At 47.2% G+C, this 13,416-nt stretch overlaps 31 non-coding genes across 31 annotated transcripts; all 31 read left to right on the forward strand.

Moving 5' to 3' along the window:
* Nucleotides 1-289: 289 nt before the first annotated feature.
* On the forward strand, nucleotides 290-406 carry LOC136622843 (U5 spliceosomal RNA). Its single transcript, XR_010792023.1, has one exon. It is a non-coding gene; the product is annotated as a U5 spliceosomal RNA (small nuclear RNA).
* Nucleotides 407-723: 317 nt separating this feature from the next.
* LOC136622316 (U5 spliceosomal RNA) lies at nucleotides 724-840 on the forward strand. The gene has a single exon (XR_010791537.1). It is a non-coding gene; the product is annotated as a U5 spliceosomal RNA (small nuclear RNA).
* A 317-nt stretch (nucleotides 841-1,157) lies between these two features.
* Nucleotides 1,158-1,274, forward strand: LOC136622844 (U5 spliceosomal RNA). Its single transcript, XR_010792024.1, has one exon. It is a non-coding gene; the product is annotated as a U5 spliceosomal RNA (small nuclear RNA).
* A 317-nt stretch (nucleotides 1,275-1,591) lies between these two features.
* On the forward strand, nucleotides 1,592-1,708 carry LOC136622845 (U5 spliceosomal RNA). The gene has a single exon (XR_010792025.1). It is a non-coding gene; the product is annotated as a U5 spliceosomal RNA (small nuclear RNA).
* Nucleotides 1,709-2,025: 317 nt separating this feature from the next.
* Nucleotides 2,026-2,142, forward strand: LOC136622847 (U5 spliceosomal RNA). The gene has a single exon (XR_010792027.1). It is a non-coding gene; the product is annotated as a U5 spliceosomal RNA (small nuclear RNA).
* A 309-nt stretch (nucleotides 2,143-2,451) lies between these two features.
* LOC136622848 (U5 spliceosomal RNA) lies at nucleotides 2,452-2,568 on the forward strand. The gene has a single exon (XR_010792028.1). It is a non-coding gene; the product is annotated as a U5 spliceosomal RNA (small nuclear RNA).
* Nucleotides 2,569-2,885: 317 nt separating this feature from the next.
* On the forward strand, nucleotides 2,886-3,002 carry LOC136622849 (U5 spliceosomal RNA). Its single transcript, XR_010792029.1, has one exon. It is a non-coding gene; the product is annotated as a U5 spliceosomal RNA (small nuclear RNA).
* Nucleotides 3,003-3,319: 317 nt separating this feature from the next.
* LOC136622850 (U5 spliceosomal RNA) lies at nucleotides 3,320-3,436 on the forward strand. The gene has a single exon (XR_010792030.1). It is a non-coding gene; the product is annotated as a U5 spliceosomal RNA (small nuclear RNA).
* A 300-nt stretch (nucleotides 3,437-3,736) lies between these two features.
* On the forward strand, nucleotides 3,737-3,853 carry LOC136622851 (U5 spliceosomal RNA). Its single transcript, XR_010792031.1, has one exon. It is a non-coding gene; the product is annotated as a U5 spliceosomal RNA (small nuclear RNA).
* Nucleotides 3,854-4,170: 317 nt separating this feature from the next.
* Nucleotides 4,171-4,287, forward strand: LOC136622531 (U5 spliceosomal RNA). Its single transcript, XR_010791743.1, has one exon. It is a non-coding gene; the product is annotated as a U5 spliceosomal RNA (small nuclear RNA).
* A 317-nt stretch (nucleotides 4,288-4,604) lies between these two features.
* LOC136623101 (U5 spliceosomal RNA) lies at nucleotides 4,605-4,721 on the forward strand. Its single transcript, XR_010792270.1, has one exon. It is a non-coding gene; the product is annotated as a U5 spliceosomal RNA (small nuclear RNA).
* Nucleotides 4,722-5,036: 315 nt separating this feature from the next.
* On the forward strand, nucleotides 5,037-5,153 carry LOC136622532 (U5 spliceosomal RNA). The gene has a single exon (XR_010791744.1). It is a non-coding gene; the product is annotated as a U5 spliceosomal RNA (small nuclear RNA).
* Nucleotides 5,154-5,453: 300 nt separating this feature from the next.
* On the forward strand, nucleotides 5,454-5,570 carry LOC136622533 (U5 spliceosomal RNA). Its single transcript, XR_010791745.1, has one exon. It is a non-coding gene; the product is annotated as a U5 spliceosomal RNA (small nuclear RNA).
* Nucleotides 5,571-5,887: 317 nt separating this feature from the next.
* On the forward strand, nucleotides 5,888-6,004 carry LOC136622290 (U5 spliceosomal RNA). Its single transcript, XR_010791511.1, has one exon. It is a non-coding gene; the product is annotated as a U5 spliceosomal RNA (small nuclear RNA).
* Nucleotides 6,005-6,321: 317 nt separating this feature from the next.
* LOC136622498 (U5 spliceosomal RNA) lies at nucleotides 6,322-6,438 on the forward strand. The gene has a single exon (XR_010791712.1). It is a non-coding gene; the product is annotated as a U5 spliceosomal RNA (small nuclear RNA).
* Nucleotides 6,439-6,747: 309 nt separating this feature from the next.
* Nucleotides 6,748-6,864, forward strand: LOC136622852 (U5 spliceosomal RNA). The gene has a single exon (XR_010792032.1). It is a non-coding gene; the product is annotated as a U5 spliceosomal RNA (small nuclear RNA).
* A 317-nt stretch (nucleotides 6,865-7,181) lies between these two features.
* LOC136622853 (U5 spliceosomal RNA) lies at nucleotides 7,182-7,298 on the forward strand. Its single transcript, XR_010792033.1, has one exon. It is a non-coding gene; the product is annotated as a U5 spliceosomal RNA (small nuclear RNA).
* Nucleotides 7,299-7,615: 317 nt separating this feature from the next.
* On the forward strand, nucleotides 7,616-7,732 carry LOC136622854 (U5 spliceosomal RNA). Its single transcript, XR_010792034.1, has one exon. It is a non-coding gene; the product is annotated as a U5 spliceosomal RNA (small nuclear RNA).
* Nucleotides 7,733-8,049: 317 nt separating this feature from the next.
* Nucleotides 8,050-8,166, forward strand: LOC136622534 (U5 spliceosomal RNA). The gene has a single exon (XR_010791746.1). It is a non-coding gene; the product is annotated as a U5 spliceosomal RNA (small nuclear RNA).
* Nucleotides 8,167-8,483: 317 nt separating this feature from the next.
* On the forward strand, nucleotides 8,484-8,600 carry LOC136622416 (U5 spliceosomal RNA). Its single transcript, XR_010791633.1, has one exon. It is a non-coding gene; the product is annotated as a U5 spliceosomal RNA (small nuclear RNA).
* Nucleotides 8,601-8,917: 317 nt separating this feature from the next.
* On the forward strand, nucleotides 8,918-9,034 carry LOC136622855 (U5 spliceosomal RNA). The gene has a single exon (XR_010792035.1). It is a non-coding gene; the product is annotated as a U5 spliceosomal RNA (small nuclear RNA).
* Nucleotides 9,035-9,351: 317 nt separating this feature from the next.
* Nucleotides 9,352-9,468, forward strand: LOC136622856 (U5 spliceosomal RNA). Its single transcript, XR_010792036.1, has one exon. It is a non-coding gene; the product is annotated as a U5 spliceosomal RNA (small nuclear RNA).
* A 316-nt stretch (nucleotides 9,469-9,784) lies between these two features.
* On the forward strand, nucleotides 9,785-9,901 carry LOC136622246 (U5 spliceosomal RNA). Its single transcript, XR_010791470.1, has one exon. It is a non-coding gene; the product is annotated as a U5 spliceosomal RNA (small nuclear RNA).
* Nucleotides 9,902-10,218: 317 nt separating this feature from the next.
* On the forward strand, nucleotides 10,219-10,335 carry LOC136622858 (U5 spliceosomal RNA). Its single transcript, XR_010792038.1, has one exon. It is a non-coding gene; the product is annotated as a U5 spliceosomal RNA (small nuclear RNA).
* Nucleotides 10,336-10,644: 309 nt separating this feature from the next.
* On the forward strand, nucleotides 10,645-10,761 carry LOC136622859 (U5 spliceosomal RNA). Its single transcript, XR_010792039.1, has one exon. It is a non-coding gene; the product is annotated as a U5 spliceosomal RNA (small nuclear RNA).
* Nucleotides 10,762-11,078: 317 nt separating this feature from the next.
* On the forward strand, nucleotides 11,079-11,195 carry LOC136622860 (U5 spliceosomal RNA). The gene has a single exon (XR_010792040.1). It is a non-coding gene; the product is annotated as a U5 spliceosomal RNA (small nuclear RNA).
* Nucleotides 11,196-11,512: 317 nt separating this feature from the next.
* LOC136622861 (U5 spliceosomal RNA) lies at nucleotides 11,513-11,629 on the forward strand. The gene has a single exon (XR_010792041.1). It is a non-coding gene; the product is annotated as a U5 spliceosomal RNA (small nuclear RNA).
* A 317-nt stretch (nucleotides 11,630-11,946) lies between these two features.
* On the forward strand, nucleotides 11,947-12,063 carry LOC136622503 (U5 spliceosomal RNA). The gene has a single exon (XR_010791717.1). It is a non-coding gene; the product is annotated as a U5 spliceosomal RNA (small nuclear RNA).
* Nucleotides 12,064-12,372: 309 nt separating this feature from the next.
* On the forward strand, nucleotides 12,373-12,489 carry LOC136622862 (U5 spliceosomal RNA). Its single transcript, XR_010792042.1, has one exon. It is a non-coding gene; the product is annotated as a U5 spliceosomal RNA (small nuclear RNA).
* A 317-nt stretch (nucleotides 12,490-12,806) lies between these two features.
* Nucleotides 12,807-12,923, forward strand: LOC136622535 (U5 spliceosomal RNA). The gene has a single exon (XR_010791747.1). It is a non-coding gene; the product is annotated as a U5 spliceosomal RNA (small nuclear RNA).
* A 317-nt stretch (nucleotides 12,924-13,240) lies between these two features.
* Nucleotides 13,241-13,357, forward strand: LOC136622863 (U5 spliceosomal RNA). The gene has a single exon (XR_010792043.1). It is a non-coding gene; the product is annotated as a U5 spliceosomal RNA (small nuclear RNA).
* Nucleotides 13,358-13,416: the final 59 nt, after the last annotated feature.

A 13,416-nucleotide genomic window follows, 5' to 3' on the forward strand; every position in this document is an offset into this window, starting at 1 on the left:
GCTGTTTCCGAATGTGTTAACTGATCCTGAATGGGGGTCCTCATTTGCATGTTGCAGAAGCAAAGCATCCTGGGAAAGATGTGATCCTGGCTGATTGTGCACAATAACCCAAGGCAGCCAGAATCCTGTCAACAGTTCCTGAACAGGGGCCTTATTTGCATACTGCAGAAGTGAAGGATTCTGGCTGGTTGTGCACAATTTCTCATTTTGCCTCTTTTCCGGGTGGTCTCCCTAGGCTAAGAGAGCACTGCAGCGGTGGTGGCAGGAGCTGAGGAACCCCTTGCCCATTATGCTCTGGTTTCTCTTCAGAACGTATAAATCTTTCGCCTTTTACTAAAGATTTCCGTGGAGAGGAGCAACACTGAGTTTTGTAGCAATTTTTGCATGCTCCAGTTTTGCTGGGGCTTCCTTATTCTGGTGAAAAAAGAGAGAGTGCTGTTTCCGAATGTGTTAACTGATCCTGAATGGGGGTCCTCATTTGCATGTTGCAGAAGCAAAGCATCCTGGGAAAGATGTGATCCTGGCTGATTGTGCACAATTACCCAAGGCAGCCAGAATCCTGTCAACAGTTCCTGAACAGGGGCCTTATTTGCATACTGCAGAAGTGAAGGATTCTGGCTGGTTGTGCACAATTTCTCATTTTGCCTCTTTTCCGGGTGGTCTCCCTAGGCTAAGAGAGCACTGCAGCGGTGGTGGCAGGAGCTGAGGAACCCCTTGCCCATTATGCTCTGGTTTCTCTTCAGAATGTATAAATCTTTCGCCTTTTACTAAAGATTTCCGTGGAGAGGAGCAACACTGAGTTTTGTAGCAATTTTTGCATGCTCCAGTTTTGCTGGGGCTTCCTTATTCTGGTGAAAAAAGAGAGAGTGCTGTTTCCGAATGTGTTAACTGATCCTGAATGGGGGTCCTCATTTGCATGTTGCAGAAGCAAAGCATCCTGGGAAAGATGTGATCCTGGCTGATTGTGCACAATAACCCAAGGCAGCCAGAATCCTGTCAACAGTTCCTGAACAGGGGCCTTATTTGCATACTGCAGAAGTGAAGGATTCTGGCTGGTTGTGCACAATTTCTCATTTTGCCTCTTTTCCGGATGGTCTCCCTAGGCTAAGAGAGCACTGCAGCGGTGGTGGCAGGAGCTGAGGAACCCCTTGCCCATTATGCTCTGGTTTCTCTTCAGAACGTATAAATCTTTCGCCTTTTACTAAAGATTTCCGTGGAGAGGAGCAACACTGAGTTTTGTAGCAATTTTTGCATGCTCCAGTTTTGCTGGGGCTTCCTTATTCTGGTGAAAAAAGAGAGAGTGCTGTTTCCGAATGTGTTAACTGATCCTGAATGGGGGTCCTCATTTGCATGTTGCAGAAGCAAAGCATCCTGGGAAAGATGTGATCCTGGCTGATTGTGCACAATTACCCAAGGCAGCCAGAATCCTGTCAACAGTTCCTGAACAGGGGCCTTATTTGCATACTGCAGAAGTGAAGGATTCTGGCTGGTTGTGCACAATTTCTCATTTTGCCTCTTTTCCGGGTGGTCTCCCTAGGCTAAGAGAGCACTGCAGCGGTGGTGGCAGGAGCTGAGGAACCCCTTGCCCATTATGCTCTGGTTTCTCTTCAGAACGTATAAATCTTTCGCCTTTTACTAAAGATTTCCGTGGAGAGGAGCAACACTGAGTTTTGTAGCAATTTTTGCATGCTCCAGTTTTGCTGGGGCTTCCTTATTCTGGTGAAAAAAGAGAGCGTGCTGTTTCCGAATGTGTTAACTGATCCTGAATGGGGGTCCTCATTTGCATGTTGCAGAAGCAAAGCATCCTGGGAAAGATGTGATCCTGGCTGATTGTGCACAATTACCCAAGGCAGCCAGAATCCTGTCAACAGTTCCTGAACAGGGGCCTTATTTGCATACTGCAGAAGTGAAGGATTCTGGCTGGTTGTGCACAATTTCTCATTTTGCCTCTTTTCCGGGTGGTCTCCCCAGGCTAAGAGAGCACTGCAGCGGTGGTGGCAGGAGCTGAGGAACCCCTTGCCCATTATGCTCTGGTTTCTCTTCAGAACGTATAAATCTTTCGCCTTTTACTAAAGATTTCCGTGGAGAGGAGCAACACTGAGTTTTGTAGCAATTTTTGCATGCTCCAGTTTTGCTGGGGCTTCCTTATTCTGGTGAAAAAAGAGAGAGTGCTGTTTCCGAATGTGTTAACTGATCCTGAATGGGGGTCCTCATTTGCATGTTGCAGAAGCAAAGCATCCTGGGAAAGATGTGATCCTGGCTGATTGTGCACAATTACCCAAGGCAGCCAGAATCCTGTCAACAGTTCCTGAACAGGGGCCTTATTTGCATACTGCAGAAGTGAAGGATTCTGGCTGGTTGTGCACAATTTCTCATTTTGCCTCTTTTCCGGGTGGTCTCCCTAGGCTAAGAGAGCACTGCAGCGGTGGTGGCAGGAACCCCTTGCCCATTATGCTCTGGTTTCTCTTCAGAACGTATAAATCTTTCGCCTTTTACTAAAGATTTCCGTGGAGAGGAGCAACACTGAGTTTTGTAGCAATTTTTGCATGCTCCAGTTTTGCTGGGGCTTCCTTATTCTGGTGAAAAAAGAGAGCGTGCTGTTTCTGAATGTGTTAACTGATCCTGAATGGGGGTCCTCATTTGCATGTTGCAGAAGCAAAGCATCCTGGGAAAGATGTGATCCTGGCTGATTGTGCACAATTACCCAAGGCAGCCAGAATCCTGTCAACAGTTCCTGAACAGGGGCCTTATTTGCATACTGCAGAAGTGAAGGATTCTGGCTGGTTGTGCACAATTTCTCATTTTGCCTCTTTTCCGGGTGGTCTCCCTAGGCTAAGAGAGCACTGCAGCGGTGGTGGCAGGAGCTGAGGAACCCCTTGCCCATTATGCTCTGGTTTCTCTTCAGAACGTATAAATCTTTCGCCTTTTACTAAAGATTTCCGTGGAGAGGAGCAACACTGAGTTTTGTAGCAATTTTTGCATGCTCCAGTTTTGCTGGGGCTTCCTTATTCTGGTGAAAAAAGAGAGCGTGCTGTTTCTGAATGTGTTAACTGATCCTGAATGGGGGTCCTCATTTGCATGTTGCAGAAGCAAAGCATCCTGGGAAAGATGTGATCCTGGCTGATTGTGCACAATTACCCAAGGCAGCCAGAATCCTGTCAACAGTTCCTGAACAGGGGCCTTATTTGCATACTGCAGAAGTGAAGGATTCTGGCTGGTTGTGCACAATTTCTCATTTTGCCTCTTTTCCGGGTGGTCTCCCTAGGCTAAGAGAGCACTGCAGCGGTGGTGGCAGGAGCTGAGGAACCCCTTGCCCATTATGCTCTGGTTTCTCTTCAGAACGTATAAATCTTTCGCCTTTTACTAAAGATTTCCGTGGAGAGGAGCAACACTGAGTTTTGTAGCAATTTTTGCATGCTCCAGTTTTGCTGGGGCTTCCTTATTCTGGTGAAAAAAGAGAGAGTGCTGTTTCCGAATGTGTTAACTGATCCTGAATGGGGGTCCTCATTTGCATGTTGCAGAAGCAAAGCATCCTGGCTGATTGTGCACAATTACCCAAGGCAGCCAGAATCCTGTCAACAGTTCCTGAACAGGGGCCTTATTTGCATACTGCAGAAGTGAAGGATTCTGGCTGGTTGTGCACAATTTCTCATTTTGCCTCTTTTCCGGGTGGTCTCCCTAGGCTAAGAGAGCACTGCAGCGGTGGTGGCAGGAGCTGAGGAACCCCTTGCCCATTATGCTCTGGTTTCTCTTCAGAACGTATAAATCTTTCGCCTTTTACTAAAGATTTCCGTGGAGAGGAGCAACACTGAGTTTTGTAGCAATTTTTGCATGCTCCAGTTTTGCTGGGGCTTCCTTATTCTGGTGAAAAAAGAGAGAGTGCTGTTTCCGAATGTGTTAACTGATCCTGAATGGGGGTCCTCATTTGCATGTTGCAGAAGCAAAGCATCCTGGGAAAGATGTGATCCTGGCTGATTGTGCACAATTACCCAAGGCAGCCAGAATCCTGTCAACAGTTCCTGAACAGGGGCCTTATTTGCATACTGCAGAAGTGAAGGATTCTGGCTGGTTGTGCACAATTTCTCATTTTGCCTCTTTTCCGGGTGGTCTCCCTAGGCTAAGAGAGCACTGCAGCGGTGGTGGCAGGAGCTGAGGAACCCCTTGCCCATTATGCTCTGGTTTGTCTTCAGAACGTATAAATCTTTCGCCTTTTACTAAAGATTTCCGTGGAGAGGAGCAACACTGAGTTTTGTAGCAATTTTTGCATGCTCCAGTTTTGCTGGGGCTTCCTTATTCTGGTGAAAAAAGAGAGAGTGCTGTTTCCGAATGTGTTAACTGATCCTGAATGGGGGTCCTCATTTGCATGTTGCAGAAGCAAAGCATCCTGGGAAAGATGTGATCCTGGCTGATTGTGCACAATTACCCAAGGCAGCCAGAATCCTGTCAACAGTTCCTGAACAGGGGCCTTATTTGCATACTGCAGAAGTGAAGGATTCTGGCTGGTTGTGCACAATTTCTCATTTTGCCTCTTTTCCGGGTGGTCTCCCTAGGCTAAGAGAGCACTGCAGCGGTGGTGGCAGGAGCTGAGGAACCCCTTGCCCATTATGCTCTGGTTTCTCTTCAGAACGTATAAATCTTTCGCCTTTTACTAAAGATTTCCGTGGAGAGGAGCAACACTGAGTTTTGTAGCAATTTTTGAATGCTCCAGTTTTGCTGGGGCTTCCTTATTCTGGTGAAAAAAGAGAGTGCTGTTTCCGAATGTGTTAACTGATCCTGAATGGGGGTCCTCATTTGCATGTTGCAGAAGCAAAGCTTCCTGGGAAAGATGTGATCCTGGCTGATTGTGCACAATTACCCAAGGCAGCCAGAATCCTGTCAACAGTTCCTGAACAGGGGCCTTATTTGCATACTGCAGAAGTGAAGGATTCTGGCTGGTTGTGCACAATTTCTCATTTTGCCTCTTTTCCGGGTGGTCTCCCTAGGCTAAGAGAGCACTGCAGCGGTGGTGGCAGGAGCTGAGGAACCCCTTGCCCATTATGCTCTGGTTTGTCTTCAGAACGTATAAATCTTTCGCCTTTTACTAAAGATTTCCGTGGAGAGGAGCAACACTGAGTTTTGTAGCAATTTTTGCATGCTCCAGTTTTGCTGGGGCTTCCTTATTCTGGTGAAAAAAGAGAGAGTGCTGTTTCCGAATGTGTTAACTGATCCTGAATGGGGGTCCTCATTTGCATGTTGCAGAAGCAAAGCATCCTGGCTGATTGTGCACAATTACCCAAGGCAGCCAGAATCCTGTCAACAGTTCCTGAACAGGGGCCTTATTTGCATACTGCAGAAGTGAAGGATTCTGGCTGGTTGTGCACAATTTCTCATTTTGCCTCTTTTCCGGGTGGTCTCCCTAGGCTAAGAGAGCACTGCAGCGGTGGTGGCAGGAGCTGAGGAACCCCTTGCCCATTATGCTCTGGTTTGTCTTCAGAACGTATAAATCTTTCGCCTTTTACTAAAGATTTCCGTGGAGAGGAGCAACACTGAGTTTTGTAGCAATTTTTGCATGCTCCAGTTTTGCTGGGGCTTCCTTATTCTGGTGAAAAAAGAGAGAGTGCTGTTTCCGAATGTGTTAACTGATCCTGAATGGGGGTCCTCATTTGCATGTTGCAGAAGCAAAGCATCCTGGGAAAGATGTGATCCTGGCTGATTGTGCACAATTACCCAAGGCAGCCAGAATCCTGTCAACAGTTCCTGAACAGGGGCCTTATTTGCATACTGCAGAAGTGAAGGATTCTGGCTGGTTGTGCACAATTTCTCATTTTGCCTCTTTTCCGGGTGGTCTCCCTAGGCTAAGAGAGCACTGCAGCGGTGGTGGCAGGAGCTGAGGAACCCCTTGCCCATTATGCTCTGGTTTCTCTTCAGAACGTATAAATCTTTCGCCTTTTACTAAAGATTTCCGTGGAGAGGAGCAACACTGAGTTTTGTAGCAATTTTTGCATGCTCCTGTTTTGCTGGGGCTTCCTTATTCTGGTGAAAAAAGAGAGAGTGCTGTTTCCGAATGTGTTAACTGATCCTGAATGGGGGTCCTCATTTGCATGTTGCAGAAGCAAAGCATCCTGGGAAAGATGTGATCCTGGCTGATTGTGCACAATTACCCAAGGCAGCCAGAATCCTGTCAACAGTTCCTGAACAGGGGCCTTATTTGCATACTGCAGAAGTGAAGGATTCTGGCTGGTTGTGCACAATTTCTCATTTTGCCTCTTTTCCGGGTGGTCTCCCTAGGCTAAGAGAGCACTGCAGCGGTGGTGGCAGGAGCTGAGGAACCCCTTGCCCATTATGCTCTGGTTTCTCTTCAGAACGTATAAATCTTTCGCCTTTTACTAAAGATTTCCGTGGAGAGGAGCAACACTGAATTTTGTAGCAATTTTTGCATGCTCCAGTTTTGCTGGGGCTTCCTTATTCTGGTGAAAAAAGAGAGAGTGCTGTTTCCGAATGTGTTAACTGATCCTGAATGGGGGTCCTCATTTGCATGTTGCAGAAGCAAAGCATCCTGGGAAAGATGTGATCCTGGCTGATTGTGCACAATTACCCAAGGCAGCCAGAATCCTGTCAACAGTTCCTGAACAGGGGCCTTATTTGCATACTGCAGAAGTGAAGGATTCTGGCTGGTTGTGCACAATTTCTCATTTTGCCTCTTTTCCGGGTGGTCTCCCTAGGCTAAGAGAGCACTGCAGCGGTGGTGGCAGGAACCCCTTGCCCATTATGCTCTGGTTTCTCTTCAGAACGTATAAATCTTTCGCCTTTTACTAAAGATTTCCGTGGAGAGGAGCAACACTGAGTTTTGTAGCAATTTTTGCATGCTCCAGTTTTGCTGGGGCTTCCTTATTCTGGTGAAAAAAGAGAGAGTGCTGTTTCCGAATGTGTTAACTGATCCTGAATGGGGGTCCTCATTTGCATGTTGCAGAAGCAAAGCATCCTGGGAAAGATGTGATCCTGGCTGATTGTGCACAATTACCCAAGGCAGCCAGAATCCTGTCAACAGTTCCTGAACAGGGGCCTTATTTGCATACTGCAGAAGTGAAGGATTCTGGCTGGTTGTGCACAATTTCTCATTTTGCCTCTTTTCCGGGTGGTCTCCCTAGGCTAAGAGAGCACTGCAGCGGTGGTGGCAGGAGCTGAGGAACCCCTTGCCCATTATGCTCTGGTTTCTCTTCAGAACGTATAAATCTTTCGCCTTTTACTAAAGATTTCCGTGGAGAGGAGCAACACTGAGTTTTGTAGCAATTTTTGCATGCTCCAGTTTTGCTGGGGCTTCCTTATTCTGGTGAAAAAAGAGAGAGTGCTGTTTCCGAATGTGTTAACTGATCCTGAATGGGGGTCCTCATTTGCATGTTGCAGAAGCAAAGCATCCTGGGAAAGATGTGATCCTGGCTGATTGTGCACAATTACCCAAGGCAGCCAGAATCCTGTCAACAGTTCCTGAACAGGGGCCTTATTTGCATACTGCAGAAGTGAAGGATTCTGGCTGGTTGTGCACAATTTCTCATTTTGCCTCTTTTCCGGGTGGTCTCCCTAGGCTAAGAGAGCACTGCAGCGGTGGTGGCAGGAGCTGAGGAACCCCTTGCCCATTATGCTCTGGTTTCTCTTCAGAACGTATAAATCTTTCGCCTTTTACTAAAGATTTCCGTGGAGAGGAGCAACACTGAGTTTTGTAGCAATTTTTGCATGCTCCAGTTTTGCTGGGGCTTCCTTATTCTGGTGAAAAAAGAGAGCGTGCTGTTTCCGAATGTGTTAACTGATCCTGAATGGGGGTCCTCATTTGCATGTAGCAGAAGCAAAGCATCCTGGGAAAGATGTGATCCTGGCTGATTGTGCACAATTACCCAAGGCAGCCAGAATCCTGTCAACAGTTCCTGAACAGGGGCCTTATTTGCATACTGCAGAAGTGAAGGATTCTGGCTGGTTGTGCACAATTTCTCATTTTGCCTCTTTTCCGGGTGGTCTCCCTAGGCTAAGAGAGCACTGCAGCGGTGGTGGCAGGAGCTGAGGAACCCCTTGCCCATTATGCTCTGGTTTGTCTTCAGAACGTATAAATCTTTCGCCTTTTACTAAAGATTTCCGTGGAGAGGAGCAACACTGAGTTTTGTAGCAATTTTTGCATGCTCCAGTTTTGCTGGGGCTTCCTTATTCTGGTGAAAAAAGAGAGAGTGCTGTTTCCGAATGTGTTAACTGATCCTGAATGGGGGTCCTCATTTGCATGTTGCAGAAGCAAAGCATCCTGGGAAAGATGTGATCCTGGCTGATTGTGCACAATTACCCAAGGCAGCCAGAATCCTGTCAACAGTTCCTGAACAGGGGCCTTATTTGCATACTGCAGAAGTGAAGGATTCTGGCTGGTTGTGCACAATTTCTCATTTTGCCTCTTTTCCGGGTGGTCTCCCTAGGCTAAGAGAGCACTGCAGCGGTGGTGGCAGGAGCTGAGGAACCCCTTGCCCATTATGCTCTGGTTTCTCTTCAGAACGTATGAATCTTTCGCCTTTTACTAAAGATTTCCGTGGAGAGGAGCAACACTGAGTTTTGTAGCAATTTTTGCATGCTCCAGTTTTGCTGGGGCTTCCTTATTCTGGTGAAAAAAGAGAGAGTGCTGTTTCCGAATGTGTTAACTGATCCTGAATGGGGGTCCTCATTTGCATGTTGCAGAAGCAAAGCATCCTGGGAAAGATGTGATCCTGGCTGATTGTGCACAATTACCCAAGGCAGCCAGAATCCTGTCAACAGTTCCTGAACAGGGGCCTTATTTGCATACTGCAGAAGTGAAGGATTCTGGCTGGTTGTGCACAATTTCTCATTTTGCCTCTTTTCCGGGTGGTCTCCCTAGGCTAAGAGAGCACTGCAGCGGTGGTGGCAGGAGCTGAGGAACCCCTTGCCCATTATGCTCTGGTTTCTCTTCAGAACGTATAAATCTTTCGCCTTTTACTAAAGATTTCCGTGGAGAGGAGCAACACTGAGTTTTGTAGCAATTTTTGCATGCTCCAGTTTTGCTGGGGCTTCCTTATTCTGGTGAAAAAAGAGAGAGTGCTGTTTCCGAATGTGTTAACTGATCCTGAATGGGGGTCCTCATTTGCATGTTGCAGAAGCAAAGCATCCTGGGAAAGATGTGATCCTGGCTGATTGTGCACAATTACCCAAGGCAGCCAGAATCCTGTCAACAGTTCCTGAACAGGGGCCTTATTTGCATACTGCAGAAGTGAAGGATTCTGGCTGGTTGTGCACAATTTCTCATTTTGCCTCTTTTCCGGGTGGTCTCCCTAGGCTAAGAGAGCACTGCAGCGGTGGTGGCAGGAGCTGAGGAACCCCTTGCCCATTATGCTCTGGTTTCTCTTCAGAACGTATAAATCTTTCGCCTTTTACTAAAGATTTCCGTGGAGAGGAGCAACACTGAGTTTTGTAGCAATTTTTGCATGCTCCAGTTTTGCTGGGGCTTCCTTATTCTGGTGAAAAAAGAGAGAGTGCTGTTTCCGAATGTGTTAACTGATCCTGAATGGGGGTCCTCATTTGCATGTTGCAGAAGCAAAGCATCCTGGGAAAGATGTGATCCTGGCTGATTGTGCACAATTACCCAAGGCAGCCAGAATCCTGTCAACAGTTCCTGAACAGGGGCCTTATTTGCATACTGCAGAAGTGAAGGATTCTGGCTGGTTGTGCACAATTTCTCATTTTGCCTCTTTTCTGGGTGGTCTCCCTAGGCTAAGAGAGCACTGCAGCGGTGGTGGCAGGAGCTGAGGAACCCCTTGCCCATTTTCTCTGGTTTCTCTTCAGAACGTATAAATCTTTCGCCTTTTACTAAAGATTTCCGTGGAGAGGAGCAACACTGAGTTTTGTAGCAATTTTTGCATGCTCCAGTTTTGCTGGGGCTTCCTTATTCTGGTGAAAAAAGAGAGCGTGCTGTTTCCGAATGTGTTAACTGATCCTGAATGGGGGTCCTCATTTGCATGTTGCAGAAGCAAAGCATCCTGGGAAAGATGTGATCCTGGCTGATTGTGCACAATTACCCAAGGCAGCCAGAATCCTGTCAACAGTTCCTGAACAGGGGCCTTATTTGCATAGTGCAGAAGTGAAGGATTCTGGCTGGTTGTGCACAATTTCTCATTTTGCCTCTTTTCCGGGTGGTCTCCCTAGGCTAAGAGAGCACTGCAGCGGTGGTGGCAGGAGCTGAGGAACCCCTTGCCCATTATGCTCTGGTTTCTCTTCAGAACGTATAAATCTTTCGCCTTTTACTAAAGATTTCCGTGGAGAGGAGCAACACTGAGTTTTGTAGCAATTTTTGCATGCTCCAGTTTTGCTGGGGCTTCCTTATTCTGGTGAAAAAAGAGAGAGTGCTGTTTCCGAATGTGTTAACTGATCCTGAATGGGGGTCCTCATTTGCATGTTGCAGAAGCAAAGCATCCTGGGAAAGATGTGATCCTGGCTGATTGTGCACAATTACCCAAGGCAGCCAGAATCCTGTCAACAGTTCCTGAACAGGGGCCTTATTTGCATACTGCAGAAGTGAAGGATTCTGGCTGGTTGTGCACAATTTCTCATTTTGCCTCTTTTCCGGGTGGTCTCCCTAGGCTAAGAGAGCACTGCAGCGGTGGTGGCAGGAACCCCTTGCCCATTATGCTCTGGTTTCTCTTCAGAACGTATAAATCTTTCGCCTTTTACTAAAGATTTCCGTGGAGAGGAGCAACACTGAGTTTTGTAGCAATTTTTGCATGCTCCAGTTTTGCTGGGGCTTCCTTATTCTGGTGAAAAAAGAGAGAGTGCTGTTTCCGAATGTGTTAACTGATCCTGAATGGGGGTCCTCATTTGCATGTTGCAGAAGCAAAGCATCCTGGGAAAGATGTGATCCTGGCTGATTGTGCACAATTACCCAAGGCAGCCAGAATCCTGTCAACAGTTCCTGAACAGGGGCCTTATTTGCATACTGCAGAAGTGAAGGATTCTGGCTGGTTGTGCACAATTTCTCATTTTGCCTCTTTTCCGGGTGGTCTCCCTAGGCTAAGAGAGCACTGCAGCGGTGGTGGCAGGAGCTGAGGAACCCCTTGCCCATTATGCTCTGGTTTCTCTTCAGAACGTATAAATCTTTCGCCTTTTACTAAAGATTTCCGTGGAGAGGAGCAACACTGAGTTTTGTAGCAATTTTTGCATGCTCCAGTTTTGCTGGGGCTTCCTTATTCTGGTGAAAAAAGAGAGCGTGCTGTTTCCGAATGTGTTAACTGATCCTGAATGGGGGTCCTCATTTGCATGTAGCAGAAGCAAAGCATCCTGGGAAAGATGTGATCCTGGCTGATTGTGCACAATTACCCAAGGCAGCCAGAATCCTGTCAACAGTTCCTGAACAGGGGCCTTATTTGCATACTGCAGAAGTGAAGGATTCTGGCTGGTTGTGCACAATTTCTCATTTTGCCTCTTTTCCGGGTGGTCTCCCTAGGCTAAGAGAGCACTGCAGCGGTGGTGGCAGGAGCTGAGGAACCCCTTGCCCATTATGCTCTGGTTTCTCTTCAGAACGTATAAATCTTTCGCCTTTTACTAAAGATTTCCGTGGAGAGGAGCAACACTGAGTTTTGTAGCAATTTTTGCATGCTCCAGTTTTGCTGGGGCTTCCTTATTCTGGTGAAAAAAGAGAGAGTGCTGTTTCCGAATGTGTTAACTGATCCTGAATGGGGGTCCTCATTTGCATGTTGCAGAAGCAAAGCATCCTGGGAAAGATGTGATCCTGGCTGATTGTGCACAATTACCCAAGGCAGCCAGAATCCTGTCAACAGTTCCTGAACAGGGGCCTTATTTGCATACTGCAGAAGTGAAGGATTCTGGCTGGTTGTGCACAATTTCTCATTTTGCCTCTTTTCCGGGTGGTCTCCCTAGGCTAAGAGAGCACTGCAGCGGTGGTGGCAGGAGCTGAGGAACCCCTTGCCCATTATGCTCTGGTTTCTCTTCAGAACGTATAAATCTTTCGCCTTTTACTAAAGATTTCCTTGGAGAGGAGCAACACTGAGTTTTGTAGCAATTTTTGCATGCTCCAGTTTTGCTGGGGCTTCCTTATTCTGGTGAAAAAAGAGAGAGTGCTGTTTCCGAATGTGTTAACTGATCCTGAATGGGGGTCCTCATTTGCATGTTGCAGAAGCAAAGCATCCTGGGAAAGATGTGATCCTGGCTGATTGTGCACAATTACCCAAGGCAGCCAGAATCCTGTCAACAGTTCCTGAACAGGGGCCTTATTTGCATACTGCAGAAGTGAAGGATTCTGGCTGGTTGTGCACAATTTCTCATTTTGCCTCTTTTCCGGGTGGTCTCCCTAGGCTAAGAGAGCACTGCAGCGGTGGTGGCAGGAACCCCTTGCCCATTATGCTCTGGTTTCTCTTCAGAACGTATAAATCTTTCGCCTTTTACTAAAGATTTCCGTGGAGAGGAGCAACACTGAGTTTTGTAGCAATTTTTGCATGCTCCAGTTTTGCTGGGGCTTCCTTATTCTGGTGAAAAAAGAGAGAGTGCTGTTTCCGAATGTGTTAACTGATCCTGAATGGGGGTCCTCATTTGCATGTTGCAGAAGCAAAGCATCCTGGGAAAGATGTGATCCTGGCTGATTGTGCACAATTACCCAAGGCAGCCAGAATCCTGTCAACAGTTCCTGAACAGGGGCCTTATTTGCATACTGCAGAAGTGAAGGATTCTGGCTGGTTGTGCACAATTTCTCATTTTGCCTCTTTTCCGGGTGGTCTCCCTAGGCTAAGAGAGCACTGCAGCGGTGGTGGCAGGAGCTGAGGAACCCCTTGCCCATTATGCTCTGGTTTGTCTTCAGAACGTATAAATCTTTCGCCTTTTACTAAAGATTTCCGTGGAGAGGAGCAACACTGAGTTTTGTAGCAATTTTTGCATGCTCCAGTTTTGCTGGGGCTTCCTTATTCTGGTGAAAAAAGAGAGAGTGCTGTTTCCGAATGTGTTAACTGATCCTGAATGGGGGTCCTCATTTGCATGTTGCAGAAGCAAAGCATCCTGGGAAAGATGTGATCCTGGCTGATTGTGCACAATTACCCAAGGCAGCCAGAATCCTGTCAACAGTTCCTGAACAGGGGCCTTATTTGCATACTGCAGAAGTGAAGGATTCTGGCTGGTTGTGCACAATTTCTCAGTTTGCCTCTTTTCCGGGTGGTCTCCCTAGGCTAAGAGAGCACTGCAGCGGTGGTGGCAGGAGCTGAGGAACCCCTTGCCCATTATGCTCTGGTTTCTCTTCAGAACGTATAAATCTTTCGCCTTTTACTAAAGATTTCCGTGGAGAGGAGCAACACTGAGTTTTGTAGCAATTTTTGCATGCTCCAGTTTTGCTGGGGCTTCCTTATTCTGGTGAAAAAAGAGAGCGTGCTGTTTCTGAATGTGTTAACTGATCCTGAA

This window comes from Eleutherodactylus coqui, chromosome 3 (genome assembly GCF_035609145.1).
Source record: "Eleutherodactylus coqui strain aEleCoq1 chromosome 3, aEleCoq1.hap1, whole genome shotgun sequence".
In the NCBI taxonomy this organism is placed as follows: Eukaryota; Metazoa; Chordata; class Amphibia; order Anura; family Eleutherodactylidae; genus Eleutherodactylus; species Eleutherodactylus coqui.